Genomic DNA, 16,744 nt, shown 5'->3' on the forward strand with positions numbered 1-16,744 from the left:
AGGCTTCTGGCCTATGTTTTGCATCATCGTTCGTTTGGATGCGGTACCCTTAAAAAAATTGCATTTCTTTTGGTTAAATGTTGTCAAATGCGGTTGTTTTTCTCTCTCACACCAGTTTGTTCTACTTTAGGGATGTTAATCTCCAGGACCATGTGATTGTTGATGCAGTTGGTATTCAAATTTCTGTTGCTGCTTGTGACAAGGTTCTCTGTTTCAACAAACTTTAACCCCTTGGTTACTGCTTTCACAATACATGGCGTTCACCATTCAGGTTCTGGCACTTTGATAGCTCTTATTTCTGGAGCGAGGTGTCTGGGAGATCCTCCTGCCCTTGGTTCTAGCTGGGTTCTGACCCTAAATGTTGGGCGTGATTAGTTTTGGATTTGGAACCAGCTCATGTGATTCTTCAGTGGGTAGATCCATGTTGACCTCACTTTTAGTTCTCTTGTGATGTCCACCAGTGTGATTCACTTTAGGGTATGCCACTTTCATCCCCTGACTTTTTGCCCGCGTCTTGGTTGGGCATCACCCTCTCCACCCAACGCACCCTCCTCCTCTGACAGATGCAAGACCCAAGAGCTGAAGGCTTTATGAGATACTCACTTTCGCAGCCCGGATGAGATACTTGAGCCACTTGAGGTGCCGTATCCATGTCTTTGGAATGACCCCATGGTTGCAGACCTCCTCCGCAATCTGCAGCCAGACTTGCTCAGTCAGGGTCCCAGCTCTCCTCCTCCCATTCCCTAGGGAAGAGAAGATCCCGCTTTTCCTTGGCAGCCTGTAAGAGCGTCTGGAGGGAGGAAGTACTGAAGGGTGGGACCACCCGAAGTCCTTTATCCGCCATTACTCCGCAGCCTTTTGACACTCTACAAATCCTATCAGTGAACGCAGAAATATTGAGTCGAGGCCCAGCAGCTCTTTAAAAATGGCGCCCGCACCTGCGCCAATTGCTTCTCCTCCTCCTCCTCCCCCCGACCACACCCGACCACCGGCCATGTAATTGGCCACTCCCCACCCCGCATCGCCCTTAATTGGCCACCCGACACTGGATCACCTCCTTCCAGTCCCAACGGCGGGATTGGCGTCTTCAAAAACAAAATCCGGCCCCGTCGCTCGAACTGCTCTAACAACAACAACTTACTGATTTATAGAGCACCTTTAGCGCAGTAAAAACATCCCAAGGCGCTTCACGGGCAAGTTACAAAAGTGCAATTGACCCCGAGCCACACAAGGAGATATTTAGGGGCAGGTGACGGAAAGCTTGGTCAAAGAGGTCGGTTTTAAGGAGCCTCTTAAAGGGGGAGGGAGAGAGGTGGAGAGGGTTTAGGGAGGGAGTTCCAGAGCTTGGGGCCCCAGGCAGCTGAAGGCATGGCCGCCAATGGTGGAGCGATGGGAATCGGGGGATGGGCAAGAGGCCGGAATTGGAGGAGCAGCAGAGATCTCCTGCTGATACCGTGACAGAAGAAAAGCAGGGGTTGGGGGGGGGGCGATCTCCCCTCCCAGACCACCCACCCCCGCTCTCCGTGTAGTGGGGCCAATATCTACCCCTCAGTCACAAAAGCGGACGCTCTGGTCATTGTCACTTGGCGTTTGCGGGATCTTCCTGTGCGAAAGCTGGCTGCCGCATTGCCTGCATCACGACAGCAGTCAAAAAGTACTTATTCGGTTGCTGAGGCTTTGGGACTCCCGGGAGGCCGTGAAAGGCGTCATGCAAATGAAAACCTTTCTTTTTATATTGACCCTTGAAATATTCCCAGATGTTAAAACTCAGTCCGTTAAATGGCACCCTTCAAACCACTGACTGTGCTCCATTAATGTCCCAGATACAATTCGACTGCCTGCTTAAGTTCCCCAATCCAGTGGAGTGTCCCTTTAAATCTCTCGCAGCTCTCCCTGTCTAGGCAGGCGCGTCTCCTGCCTTGTTTAGCAGAGGCATATCTTTGGGGTAGCTTTGTTTCTTGCTGTGCTCTGACAGCCAGCTCTCCTTCACATTCTGCTCCCAGTTGATCTCCGAGCTCTCAGAGCTTTGCAATAAAGACACCGCCAATAAATCTGCACTAATCCCCCGCCCTGCTGCAAGAATTCAAACCAAATTGCTACATTGCTCTTCCCTTCGAAGGGCTGGATGGTACGGTCTGAACTGATTCAGGAATCTGGGAAGGAGTTTGACTGATCAATTACAAACTCTGCCAACTCGCGGCTCGCCTGCCTGGGGAAAGCCAAGTGGGGTGAGTTTTTGTTGAGAAGTATTTGCTGAGCTCTCGGTTCGCTTTTTCTGACTGTTTGCACAGAGTTATTGAGCTGTGTGTTACTGCCCAGTGAGGTTAGTACATTGTTCTGCCCTGTCAAAAGTCTTCAACAACACAAACTTGCATTTATATAGCCCCTTTAACATAGTAAAAGGTCCCAAGGCCCTTCGCAGGAGTGTTTTCAGATGCAATTTGGCCCCGAGCCATTTAAGGAGATATTAGGGAGAGGCGAGAAACAGCTCAGTCAAAGAGGTCGGTTTTAAGGAGCGTCTTAAAGGAGGAGAGAGGGGCGGAGAGGTTTAGGGAGGGAATTCCAGAGCTCGGGGCCCCAGGCAGCTGAAGGCACGGCCGCCAATGGTGGAGCGATGGGAATCGGGGGATGCGCAAGAGGGTAGAATCAGAGGAGCCGCAGGGAACCCGGAGGGTTGTAGGGCATCAGAGAGATCGGGAGAGGGGAAGGCCGTGGAGGGTTTTGAAAATAGGTTTTAGCTTCCTGTGTCACGCAAAGAGAGAGAGAGAGAGATCTTGTTTATTTCCATGTAGGAATTTGCTTTTAGTTACTCAAGACCACAAGCCGGCCAAGTTTGCTGGATACAGGCTGGGGTGGGTGGTAACGGGTGTGGTTTTGAGAGAAGGCTCACTTGCACTGTTCAACTCAGACTGGATGGGTGGGGTGAGATTTCATTTTAACTATGGAGGAATAAACTGGCTGTTCCTTCCTTTAAACTTTCCAAGCCCATCTCCCCCCAACCCATCCCGTTCAAACATCCACACTGGCTTTCCTCAGGCTTTGATGCATGCTCATTAGGAGCAGGGTCCTCGACCAATTATCTTTTACTTTTCCATTGGCTCTACTAATATAAATGCTTCCCCGTTCGTAGTTTGCTATGAAGACAGTGTAACTTCCAGCCTCCCTTGTAAAAGTAGCTTCTTCCGACCAGCAGCTTCAAGAAAGGCATTTTCCCAGTTGTCTGCTTTCAGGGTAAGCATGTGTAAACAAATAATCACACTGAGAGTGCAGCGGGGATGTGAGCCTGCTCGAGCTTAAGCTCCACAGGCAGCCTGGAGTCGATAACTTGTGCTGTCGGGATATAACTGAAACACACAAAAAAAAAACATCTTTGCATCATTAATGGATTTACTTCTGAAATGTTTCCCACCTCTGCCCCTGTCTCAGCTCATCTGCTGCTGAAGCCCTCATCCATGCATTTGTTACTGTCAGACTTGACTGTTATATCACTCTTCTAGAAACTTGCCCGTTTTCACCCTCCGGAAACTTCAGCTCATCCAAAACTCTGCTTCCCGTATCCGGAGGTGGCCATTCAGCCCCTCGAGCCTGTTCCACCATTCTGTTAGATCACAGCTGAGTAGTATCTTAACTCCAGCTACCCGTCTTGGTTCCGTAACTCTTAATCCCCTTACCCAACAAAAATTGAGCAAACTCAGTTTTGAAATTTTAAATTTCCCCCAACCTCAAGAACCTTTCTGGGGGAGAGAGTTCCAGATTCCCACTCCCCCTTTGTGTGAAGACGTGCTTCCTGACATCACCCCTGAACGGCCTGGCTCCAATTTTAAAGTTTTGCCCCCTCAGTTTCTCTCTCTCAACCCTATCGAATTCTATTCGAATTTTAAACCTCACTTCAGTCTTCTACACTCACCGAAAACTTGCATTTATATAGTGCCTGTGATGTAGTAAAATGTTCCAAGATGCTTCACAGGATGTAATCAAACACAATTTGACACCGAGCCACATAAGGAGATATTAGGGCAGGTGACCTAAAGTTTGGTCGAAGAGGTCGGTTTTGAGGAGGCTGAGGAAGGAGGAAAGAGAGGTAGGGAGGGAATTCCAGAGGTTAGGGTCCAGGCGGCTGGAGGCACGGCCCCCAATGGTGGAGCGATGAAAATCGGGGGATGCGCAAAGTGTCTGGAATCAGAGGAGCGCAGAGATCTCGGAGGGTTGTAGGGCTGGAGGAGGGGGGGGGGGGGGCGGTTACAGAGATGAGGAGGGAGTGAAGCCATAGAGGGGCTGCTGGGAGCTGATTCTGAGGCAGACACCCAACGTCAACGGGGAACGTCAAGCCCTGGATCCAAAGTCAGACTGCTTGTTTAAAAGGAAAATAGTGAGCATGTATGTGTTCCTCATTTCAGTGAGACATCCTGAGCTACAAAACTGGGTCAAATAACAGTTGGAACAGGCGAGCGGAAAGACTTGGGGGTGTGGGGGGTCTGTGCACAGTCTCACCAAAAACTAGTGGACAGGTACGCTACAATAATTTAAAAAGCTAATGGGATGTGGCATTTTATCTCAGATGGCTGGAATACAAAGGAGAGGCAGTCGTGTTACAGTTAGTTATATAAAACCTTGGCCACACTCCAGTTGGATTAATTGCATTTAGCTCTGGGTCCCTGCACCTCAGGATGGATATATTGTCCTTTGAGTGGGGGCAACACAGATTCACCAGAATGATCCCGGGGCTGAAAGGGTTAAATTACCAGGACAGGCTGCACAGACGAGGACGGATTTTGGGAATTTGTGTTGCTGGATATGAGGGCTTCATAAACCAACTCACTGAGCATTTCCGTCTCCGTGAACGAGAGGGAAACCAGCTCACTGACTCACATTCCATCTGGTGCTCTCACTGCACTGAGCTTTGCACCCAAAGCTCTGCCGTCCATTCCTAAATGCAACTTAGGACACCGACCGCAAAGTGCTGGAGTGTGGTTTTAAATTGCACCGAGACTCTCTCAGATCCAGCCTCTCTCCTCCCGATCTCTCTAACCTCTGCCGGCCTGGCAAAGCCCAGGATCACCGCACTCCTGCAATTCTGGCCTCTTTCACATCCCTTTGTTCCACCATCGGCGGCCGTGCCTTCAGCTGCCTGGGTCCCTCAACACTGGAATTTCCCCCCCCACCCCCCCAAACCTCTCCGCCCCCTCTCTCCTTCTTTTAAGATGCTCCGTAAAACGGACCTCTTTGCCTTTGGTCTCTCATATGTGGCTCGGTGTCAAATTTTGTCTGATTATCTACAAAGCGCCTTGGGATGTTTTACTGCATTAACAGCGCTACATCAATGCAAGTTGTTGTTGAGAAACGCTAATGAGGAGTTTCCCTGTCATAACCCTCGACTATTTTTTGTTAAGAAAAGCAATGATTGTTCCAGGGTTTTGACCTTCGCTACTCTAACCATTGTTTTAAATAAAATACAAGCTTGTTGATTGGAGCAAGGGCGGAATTCACAACTTGGCACAACTTGGCACAGTACCCCCTGAACGAGGGACAGGCAAAAACAGGCAGTGTTCTGCTCCTGATCACTATCCGCGGACACCAGTGCTTGGGAGTTTGGGATCCAATTTGGTGAGGTGAAGTTGGCAAGGGTTTCGATAGAGTAAATAAGGAGAAACTGTTTCCAGTGGCAGGAGGGTCAGTAACCAGAGGGGCACAGATTTAAGGTAATTGGTAAAAGAACCAGAGGGGGAGGTGAGAGTTTTGTTTACACAGCGAGTTGTTGTGATCTGGAACGCGCTGCCTGAAAGGGCGGTGGAAGCAGATTCAATAGTAACTTTCAAAAGGGGGAATTGGAGAAATACTTGGAAAAGGAAAAATTGTCAGGGTGGTGCAGAAAGAGCAGGGGGGTTAGTGGGACTAATTGGATAGCTCTTTCAAAGAGGCGGTGCAGGCACGATGGGCTGAATGGCCTCCTTCGGTGCTGAGCGACTGTGCAAAACCCCGTGCTCGGAAATAGCCGAGGTGTTGCTCAGCGCAACGAGCACCTCAGCGTGGAATGTGTGGAGCGTGTTCCGGGAGGTTTGGCTCTGTGGAAGTTCTGGCTCAAACTGATTGTCGATATGGCTGTTTGCGTCTGGGCGCGTGGTGTATCTTGGTTGTTTATTCTGCGAGTTGTTTCTTGTACAGGGCTTGGAAAGACACTGTCGGAACGAGAACTGGGTTGGTTTGTACTGAAAGGGAGACAGAGGAGTTAGGGCTGTTTACGACACAGCTCCATTTTATTTGTGGGGGTGCATGGCAGGAATTTTCAAGCCGGTTGCTTATTACGGGAAGCAACTCCCCCCCCCCCGCCTTAAATAGTTTAGCGTTGGCGTATTCTGGCGCAGAAAGCACTGTTCACGATTCCCCCACTGACCAGCCTGTGGGAAAACCCACAACCACCTGATCACTGGAACCAGGCGGCCATTTTGCACCAGGCCGAAGCCAAAACAAACACTTACTGAAGATTCCACACAGATCCACACCAGGGTGGGGGGTAATGTCGGGGTTGGGGGGGTGGGGGTGGCCGTCAATGTTAACCCCGCTCACAGCTCACCCGCTCTGTGCCCCCTGCGATCTAAAGCCCTGCCGGGTTTGGCAGGCAGCTGAGATTGTCTGACTGAAGGAGGCTGCAGGCCTATCGCATTGATGCAGGCCGAGGGCCCTATCCTGACAGGAGGACCGTAGAATTGTATCGCATAGAAGGAGGCCATTTGGCTCATCGTCCCTCTGCTAGCCCTTTTGAAAGGATTCCCTAGTTTCTCTCACTTCCCACTTTCCCTCCCTCCCCACCCCTACAGAGCTTTCCCCACAGCCCTGTAATTGTTTCCCCCTTCAATGTTGATCCAATTCCCCTTTTGAAAGTTACTATTGAATCTGCTTCCACCGCCCTTTCAGGCAGCGGATTCCAGATCGCAACAACTCACTGTGTAAAAACGAATTCTCCTCATCTTCCCCCCCTCTTGTTCTTTTACCAATTATCTGAAATCTGTGTCCCTCTGGTTACTGAGTTTCCTGTCACTGGAAACAGTTTCTCTACTTTCAACGCCTCAATTAAATCTCCCCCTTAACCTTCTCTGCTCTGAGGAGAACAATCCCAGCTTCTCCAGTCTCTCCACATTAACTGAAGTCCCTCATCCCTGGCATCATTCCAGTAAATCACCTCCGCACCCCTTTCCGAGGCCTTGACATCCTTCCTAAAGTGCGGAGCCCGGAATTGGGGAATTGGGCACAAAACTCCAGCTGAGGCCGAACCAGTGATTTTGAAAGGATGAGCATCCAATCCCTTTGTACTGTGAAGGCTGTTTCAAAGAGGAGAAAAGCAGGCGAATAATACGTAAAGGGTTAAGGGAGCTGACTAGGCCCAATGGCGGTGATTGGCTTTGAGCAAGAGGGGAGGGCTTTCGGGACAATCTACTGAGTAGGACAGGGCCACAGGATTTCAAGATGATTGGGCATCATTTTATGTAGCCAACAATCTCATCAGGCACAGCAGGTGTTAGCTGTGGCTCAGTATGTACTGCACTTGTCGATGAGCACATTATCCCCCATCTCTCTCTCTCTTCCCCCCCTCTCTCTACCCCCCTCTCTCTCTTCCCCCCTCTCTCTCTTCCCCCCCCTCTCTCTACCCCCCTCTCTCTCTTCCCCCCTCTCTCTCTTCCCCCCCCTCTCTCTACCCCCCTCTCTCTCTTCCCCCCCTCTCTCTCTTCCCCCCCTCTCTCTCTTCCCCCCCTCTCTCTCTTCCCCCCCTCTCTCTCTTCCCCCCCTCTCTCTCTCTCCCCTCTCTCTCTCTCTCCCCCTCTCTCTCTCCCCCCCCTCTATCCACCCTCTCTCTCCCCCCTCTCTCTCCCCCCCTCTCTCTCTCTCTCCCCCTCTCTCTCCCCTCTCTCTCTCTCTCTCCCCCCCTCTCTCTTGTCCCCCCCCCTCTCTCTCTCTCCCCCTCTCTCTTTCTCTCTCCCCCCCTCTCTCTCTCGTCCCCCCCCTCTCTATCTCTCTCCCCCACGCCCCCATCCCCTCTTCCTTTTTTCCGTTGCTGTGCTGTCAGTTTGAGAGATGGTTTGTTAACTTGCCGCTGGCTTGTGATGTTCAAGCTTTCTCTGCAAGTCTGGGAGAGACCCATCCCACAGAGTGACATTGGTGAAATGCTGCCCAAAAGGTCTCTCCATCGAGGGCAATTTGACAGGTCCGGCAACCCTTGGCCTGAACATCTCACTCATTCATTATTTAGCTGGTGCCATTGGCCCACATGACCAGTCTTTGTAGCGAGCAGTTGGTGAGCCGGTATCTCGGGAGCACAATTCGAGGCTGCATTAAAGATTGATTTTGAATGAGGGTCTGTCGACTGGGTTGGAGATAAGGCCAGGATACTGAAATCGCATGTCGGCTCGCAGGTGTCCACGCTTCTTCTATGGCTTTTCATGCATGTGTGTTTGCTTCAGGCAAAGCCGACAGGAAGCTCCCAATCCGGCGTGCTGGTGCCAAGACATTTCGGAGTTCTCTAGTTACCATGGAGATGTACTGTGAAATGTAAACACAGCTGTGAGCTGGTTTCCCCAGATTGCTGCAAGATCAGTTCGAGAGAATTCTTGCACAGATTGACAGAGCCTTGCACTGCCTCTGAAGATTCACCTCCATGGTACTTTTGGAAGTGTAGTCACTGGTGTAATAGTCATTTCACGGCATAAAAGGAGGCCACTCGGCCCATCGAGCCCTTGCAGGGGTTCCCCCTCCTCCACCCGGATCCCCGTAGCCTTTCAAGTTTATTTCCTTCCAAGTGCCCATCCAATTTCCTGTTGACATCACTGATCGTCTCCACTTCCACCTCCCTCGTGGGCAGCGAGTTCCAGGTCGTTACACGCGCTGCATAAAAAAAGTTCTTCCTCCTGTCGCCCCGGTATCTCTCGCGCAAAACCTTCAATCTGTGTCCCCCGAGTCCTTGTACCATCAGCCAATGGGAACAGCTTTTCTTTGTCTACCTTATCTAAACCTGTCATGATCTTCTACACCCTCTATCAAATCTCCCCTCAATCTCCTTTGCTCCAAGAAGAACAACCCCAGCTTCTCCAACCTAACCTTGTAGCTAAAGTCCCCCTTCAATGTCGGAAATGTGACAGCCCATTTGCGCACAGCAAGCTCCCACAAACAGCATTGCGATAAATGACCAGATCATCTCCCTTTTCTTTCAGTGAATTTGGTTGAGGGGTACATTTTGGTTCAGGGCACACTGGGGAGAACTCCCCTGCTCTATCTTCGAAATAGAGGTTGTGGGGTCTTTAACCCCGCCTCCTGAGAGGTACATTGGGGATGGGGTGAAAATGCTGTTTGGCTGGGAGCCAAGATTAATCCAGTTGTTTAACACAGTGGCTCTCAAACGGGAGTCTGCAAGGTGATGTGAAAGTGCTTATCGAGCAGGCCTTAACCAGGGGTGTGGGAAGTGGGCCCTGCCCAAGAGGAAGCAAATGAGCTGCAGGCTTGATGCGAGGTGGGAACGGATGCCACATGGGTGGGCTGACTGCCTTACCAAGGAGGGGAAAGCAGGAGCCCTGAGAGTGACATTACGATTACCAGGCCGACCCAACATTACCAAGGCTGGTGGTGAGTACCAGGAGACAACAGCCTTGTTTCAGAGGTGTTAGGGGCTCATGATGAGGGGTGTGGGTGGGTCCCCCATTCAATCCCACCTGACTGCGGTCAGTGTCTTTTGTTATTAGTGTTTAACCCCTTTGTGTTTTGTTTGTCAAATAAACAGACAGCGACAGGTTTTCTTGTGAGTTTAAAACAGATTACTTATTTATTGAGCAACATGCTTTATCCCAAAGGTTTTGCAACTGCATCCACTCACAGACGCACGCACGCACACGTGCACACGCACACAAGAGACAGGTAGAGAGGAAAAGGGGTAATTGGATTTCAGGTGAAGTAGGGTTTCAGGGTTCAGGGTAAACCTGTTGAATTCTCTCGGAAGTCAAGTTCTCGTTGGTTGCAGGCCTGAAAGGTTTGTAGATTTTTCTCTTGGTTGAAAGGTCAGTTTGAAGAGGATCACTTCCAGTTCACTGCTGCATAAGTTAAAAATGTAGAATTTACAGCAGGGCACCTCCCGTCTGGCTCACTAGATTTTCTCCTAGCTGGACAAGCTTCTTGGTGATGCTTCTTTCTTGATCTCGCTCTCTCTCTCTCTCTCTCTCTCAAGGGCTGCCTTTTGAAGGTAAAAAGTTGTCACATTATGTTCTGGTGATCACACAATGAGAATAATCCAGTTTTGATGTTTTCACTTCATGCCTTCTTTGTTTCAGTAGAACCCGTTCAATGCAGGCATGTTTCAGGATGGTTGCAATTGACACCTCTCAACCTAGTGAGGCATTTTTTGTTCTAAACAGGCAGTGTGGCAATGTTTGAAGGCAAGTGTAGCCATCTTTTGCAGCATTGTCCACTTTTTTTTTAAAAAGGTAAAGTCGGTTTTTATATCTCTTCAGCTTGAGTTTGTATTTTTTCATTGTTGCACTTATCGTAAGCGTGTCAGAGGGAAGATTTTTTTTTTAATGTGAACTCGAAGGAAGGCCGCCAAGTTGGCCCAGGTCCCATCTGGAAGTGGAGAAGGATTCCCAAATGACATTGTCAAACACCACACCAAGATAGACAGACTCTGCAAAGAGAAGCACCAATCTCACTGAGATTTGTCATTAAATACTGTTCATACCTGAGTAAAGGGGTCACAGTCTTAGAATAAAGGGTCAGCTATTCTGGATTGAGCTGAGGAGAAATTTCTTCACTCAATGGGTTGTAAATGTTTGGAATTCTCTACCCCAGGGAGCTGTGGATGTTCAGTCTTTGAGTATATTCAAGAAAGAACTGGATGCATTTTTGGATACAAAGGGAATTAAGGGATATGGGAAGAGTGAGATAAGGCGGAGTTGAGGTTGAGTGGACGATCTCATCGAATGGAGAAGCAGGATCGAAGGGCCATTTGGCCTGCTGCTGCTATCTCTTACATGAAAGATGCTGTGTGAATGGGAGTTGTTTGTTGTTGACGAGGGCGGGATGGATGTGGGGTGTTGCCATTGTCAGGAGGACAATGAGAACTCATTTCAGCTCAGAGTGGAATTTTCTCAAATGTTTCGGTCTATGTTTGCTCGGTGGCTGGTTTGCATAATTATGAAAATTATTCCAGGATTTTAGTTATTATTTTGCTTCTGATTTACAAACTAATTTGCATGGCATGCATGCTTGGAAAGGGAGAATGCACTTTGTTTTTCTCTGAATTCCAAACCCTGGTTTATCCAGTTCTGGCTGCCCGGCGTCAGTGACCTGGAAGAAATACGTATGTAAGGGTCACTGAGAAGGAAGTCTGCTAGTCAAAGCTAATACTTGCCATGTCTGAAGTGAAGACATCTCGCTAGGTTGCAGTTTCAGACCTGGGGGTGTGTTTGAAGCAAGTGCATTCTGATTAATATCCTCCTTTGTCTGTCTGTCAGCCGTGATCTCCTTTGAGTCAGGAGGTTTTTGGGTTCAAGCCCCACTCCGGAAAGTTGAAGAAAAGGGTTAATTTTAACCGCCAAAAACAGGTGGATTCCAGTCAGGCGGCAAGTCAAAATCTCAAACGCAATCTGCCTCAAACCCGTCCACTCTGTTTTAACGTAGGTGCATCGAAGTCTGCTCTCAGGAGGCAGGTCAGTCGTTGAAATCGTTTTGATAAGGAGGCTCGGTGCCGACATTTTTACATGCTTTCTATCTTTTTACAGCTATTTCCCAGGCCTCGGGGAAATTCAGCAGGTAAATGGAGGCAAGGAGGGGCTGGATTTGTAAGGTATATGCCTTTTTCCAGCACTGCTTGTGGGCTAAGAGGCGGAGGAGCTTTTCCACCAGTAATGAACACACAATCCGGCCTGCCCCCACCATTTTACCTCGCAGGTTTTGGGAGGCATCGGAGACACTAACTGCAAGAAGGAAGAGATCTTGCATTTATATAGCAACTGTCACCACCTCAATGCATCCCAGTGCGTGCCAGCCACTGTGTGCATGCAGCAAGGCCCCACAAACAGCAATGTGATAATGACCAGATCGTTTATTTTAGAGACGTTGCTTGAGGTTATAAATATTGGACCCAAGAGGTGAACTCGCCAGCTCTTTCTTGAAATAGTATCATGGGATCTTTTACGTCCATTCGAGAGGGCAGAGGGGGCCTTGGTAAAATGTCTCATTCAAAAAACGGCCCCTCCAATTAGGGCTGCATTAAATATTCTTGGGGTCCTGGGCATTCCACCATGTGCACAATGCCCCAATCCATTAAAAAATAAACATGTAATGATAAAAGTTTGTTCATTATATTAAGTCATTGGTCTAGAAACGTGATGGCACTGCGCCTGTTTTACAGGCACGTAACGAGCGCCTAAGTGTTCAGTGGGCGGGGCATGCACCCGTTTAGCCGTGGAATGCGTTGCCCACCATATTGCTGAAGGCAGAAAGAGAGGCGTCCAGGGTATGTGCCTGAAAGAGGTTTTGGGCCCTTTGCATATGCACTTTAAAAAAAAATTGGTCCATGGGATGTTGGCGTCACTGGCAAGGCCAGCATTTGTCAGCCATCCCTTATTGCCCTTGACAACTGAGTGGCTTGCTAGGCCGTTTCAGCAGGCAGTTAAGAGTCAACCCCCATTGCAGTGGGTCTGGACTCACATGTAGGCCAGACCAGGTAAGGAAGGCAGATTTCCCTCCCTAAAGGACATGAGTGAACCAGATGGGTTTTTACGACAATCGATGATTGTTTCACAGCACCATGACTGAGACCAGATTTCAATTCCAGATTTTTTTTAAATTCATGAATTGAGATAAAATTCCACCAGCTGCCATGGTGGGATTTGAACCCATGTCCTCAGGGCATTAGCCTGGGCCTCTGGGTTACCTGTTCAGTGGCATTACCACTACACCACTGTCCTCCCCCCCCCCCCCCCCCCCACCAAAAAGAGGGGACCTAACACCTGTTTGAGGCCCCTCGTGTGAAATTGGGCGACCGCAACGAGGCAATTTCCAGCTCACCGCGTTTAAAATACGCATTTCCCCTCGAAGATCTGTCGTGCCTTTGTGCTCAAGCAAGCAAGATGGCAGAACTTGCATTTCTATAGCGCCTTTCGCAACCTCAAGACTTCCCGGAGCGCTTTACAGCTGATGAAGTACTCTCGAAGTGTAGCCACTTGTTGTAATGCAGGAAAGTGGAGCAGCCAATTTGTGCACAGCAAGCTCCCACAAGCAGCAGTTAAACAAATGACCAGAATAAGTATTGGCCAGGACAGTGGGAGAGCTCCCCTGCTCTTCCTCGAAATAGGGGGCTTTTAGGGGGGAAACGGTTGGCGTCTCAGCTGAAAGACGGCCCCTCCGACAGCTCCGCACGCCCTCGGTACTGGCACAGGGGGTATCAACTGCGCTCAAGTCTCTGGAGTTTATAACTATGCCCCTGGCTTAGGAATGCCCCTAGGTTGTGGGGAAAAAAAACACTTTGTAAAATGCAAGTTAATCATTCTTGGTGAAATTCAAGACTGTAACCAAAACACAGGGCATCTCCATTTCCCATACTTAAAAGCTTGTTTAGCAGAATGCAGTCCACTGAGAGGTACTCATTGTGCACAGTGGCGCACAGTTCCCTGCTCACTGTTAATCTTTCATTTAACACTCAGCACCTGTTGTCTTCATATGCCCTTCTTTAAAACTAGCCATCCTCACCTACTCCCCAGTTCGCAAATGAACCGCTCCGCATGATGTCATGAGAACAAGGCTCACCTATGGTGCTTACCCCCATGACATCACCAATTGGAGGAGTTCATATGAAATGGAGAGGGGGGGGCGGCATTATTTCTGGGGACAAATAGCTGAGAAAGGGTTGGAACGCCCTGGGGGTTGGCGTTGAACTAGTTTGCAGCGCTGTTTGTTCGAAGGAAAGAGCGGATTGGACAGAAGTTGGTCAAGGTCCCTGTATGTGGTGAAATGCACACGCTGTTTTGCTACAACTGCAAGAAGCTGGGTGTTGCCTGTCAAGAGAGGCAGTGTCTGCTGCTGCTCTGTCTGCAAGGTCACCTTTTCATGGGCGCTGGACGGAGCCTGTCGCCAATATGAGCCCACAGGTAAAGTGCGGTTAGGGATAACAAGGAGGTGAGTCATTTGTCAAGGGAGGAGTTTCCTCTTGTGGAGGGGTCACAGTAGTGAATGCTGCAGACGCTTCAAAGGAACACTTTATTTTCCTGAGTCTGTCTTTGTGGTTTTGCAGTTCAATGAGTGTTTAGTGATTTGATGAGTGTTATTGTCCATTCTCCCTCTCTACACTGGCTGTAGTTCTGTGGGGGAGGGGAGAACCTAGTTATCAACCAATGGGAATAGGGTCTTCCTATTCATTCTATCTAGACCCCTCAGAAATTTATACACTTCAATTAGATTTCCACTCAGCCTCCCCTGTTCCAAAGAAAACAACCCCAGCCTATTCAATCTTCCCTCAGAACTAAAATTCTCCAGTCCAGGAAATATCCTTGTAAATCTCCTTTGTCTCCTCTCTGGTGCAATGGTATCTTTCCTATAGTGGGGTGACCAGAACTGCACTCCACTCCAGCTGTGGCCTCACTAGTGTTTTACACAGTTCCAGCGTAACCTCCCAGCTCTTATATTTTACGCCCTGGCGAATAAAGGCAAGTTCTGTATATCTTCCTAACCACCTTATCTACCTGTCCAGCCACCAGGGATCTGTGAACATGCACTCCAAGGTCCCTCTGTTCCTCTACACTTCTCAGTATCCTACCATTTATTGTGTATTCCCTTGCCTTGTTAGCATTCCCAAATGCATTACCTTGCACTTCTCCGGATTGAACCCCATTTGCCACTGTTCCACCCACCTGACCATTCCATTGATATCTTCCTGCAGTCTACAGCTTTCTTCTTCATTATCAACCACACGGCCAAATCTTTGTACATCTGCAAACTTCTTAATCATACCCCCTACATTTAACACCGAATCTCTGATATATACCACAAAAAGTACTGAGCCCTGTGGAGCCCCACTGGAAACAGACCTTCCAGTCAGAAAAACACCCATCGGCCATTTCTCTTTGCTTCCTGCCTCTGAGCCCATTTTGGATCCAACTTGCCCTTTGCTTTGGACCCCCTAGGCTTCTATTTTCAGGACCAGTCTGCCATGCGGGACTTTATCAAAAGCATTGCTAAAATCCAAGTGAACTACATCAAATGCACTACCCTCATTGACCCTCGTTACCTCCTCATAAAGTTCAGTCACGTTAGTCAGACACGACCTTCCCATAACAAATCCATGCTGACTGTCTTTGATTAATCCGTGTCTGTCTGAAAGAAGATTTACCCTGTCCCTCAGAATTTTTTCCAATAATTTTCCCACCACCAAGGTTAGGCTGACTGGGCTGTAATCACTCGGTCTAGTCCTCTTGGCCTTTTTAAACAATGGTACAACATTAACTCTCCTCCATTCTTCTGGCACCACATCTGTAGCCAGAGAGGATTGAAAAATGATGGTCGGAGCCTCCACTATTTCTTTTCTTGCTTCCCTTAACAGCTTAGGATGCATTTCAACTCTTGGAGAAATCATTCAAATTGGAGCAGGAATTCTGTTGTGGGGAGTCTTCCAACAAACAAACAATGACACCCAGGAAAACACCCTTTTGTCCTTTTTAGCCTCTTTCACACATTTGCTATGCCTCGTTCCTCGTGATATATACTTGCCACATCCCACCCAGAAGCCTTGAGATCTGCTGGGAGAGGCGATAAACCAGATTAGAAACCCAGGCTAATTTCATAGAGTCATAGCTTCATATAACACAGAGGGAGGCCATTCATCCCATCGTGCCTGTACTGGCCCTTTGAGGGAGCTTTCCAATTGGTCCCCATCCCCTGCTCTTTATCCACAGCCCTGCAATTTATTTCCTTTTCAGGTAATTATCCAATTCCTTTTTGAAAGTCACAATTGAATCTGGTCCCACCAATTTTGTGCGGTGGGGGTGGGGATGTGGAATCTGGGCACCATTTCAACGCCAACACACAAGCTGGTGGCCTAGTACTAATGACCTATAGCGAAGGAAATCCGCCGTCCTTACCTGGTCTGGCCTACATGTAAAGCAATGTGGTTGACTCGTGAATGCCCTCTGAAATGGCCAACAAGCCACTCAGTTCAAGGGCAATTAGGGATGGGCAATAAATGCTGGCCTCGCCAGCTACATCCGCCCACATCCCATGAATTAAAAAAAAAACAAGTACGACGGGAGAGGGGGAGGAGCCTGTTAAAGGATTAGGCCAGAGGGAGACTCACTTTTTTAAAGAAAGAAGCCTGGCTTTGAGTAGTTTGTTAGCGTTTGGCCAGGTTGTTGATTTAATGAGGATTAAATGTGGACTGACAGCTGATTAATTTGATATAACATTTATTGTAATATTGAGGCACCTATAGTATGAGGAGGGCCCTCTGTTTAAAGCCAGGACATGTTAGTCTTGGCACAGTGAGTAGCTCTCTCACCTCGGAGTCAGTGGTTCTAGGTGTGGGCACCATTCATAGATTTGAGGCTATAATCTCGGTTGGCACTGCTAGTGTAGAGCTGAGGGAGCACTGCACTGTCGAACGTGCCATCTTTCAGATGAGACGTTTACCCGAGGCCCCGTCTACCCTCTTGGGTGAACGTTAAAAATCCAATGGGCATTAATGGAAGAAAAGCAATGTAATTCGCTCAACCGTGAACCG

General features: G+C 48.9%; 1 protein-coding gene across 4 annotated transcripts in view; it reads left to right on the forward strand.

Moving 5' to 3' along the window:
• Positions 1-1,946: 1,946 nt before the first annotated feature.
• The window catches only part of LOC137357367 (phospholipase D2-like), a 63,909-nt gene continuing 49,111 nt past the window's right edge, over positions 1,947-16,744 (forward strand). Inside the window, exon 1 of one of the 4 annotated variants that reach the window (XM_068023642.1) lies at positions 1,947-2,228. The gene's annotated coding sequence lies outside the window, so the exon portion shown is untranslated. Of the gene's footprint in view, positions 2,229-11,443; positions 11,682-13,903; positions 14,152-16,744 lie in introns of those variants that run through there. The other 3 variants (XM_068023644.1, XM_068023643.1, XM_068023641.1) reach the window with 3 other exon arrangements.

This window comes from Heterodontus francisci, chromosome 48 (genome assembly GCF_036365525.1).
Source record: "Heterodontus francisci isolate sHetFra1 chromosome 48, sHetFra1.hap1, whole genome shotgun sequence".
Lineage (NCBI taxonomy): Eukaryota > Metazoa > Chordata > Chondrichthyes > Heterodontiformes > Heterodontidae > Heterodontus > Heterodontus francisci.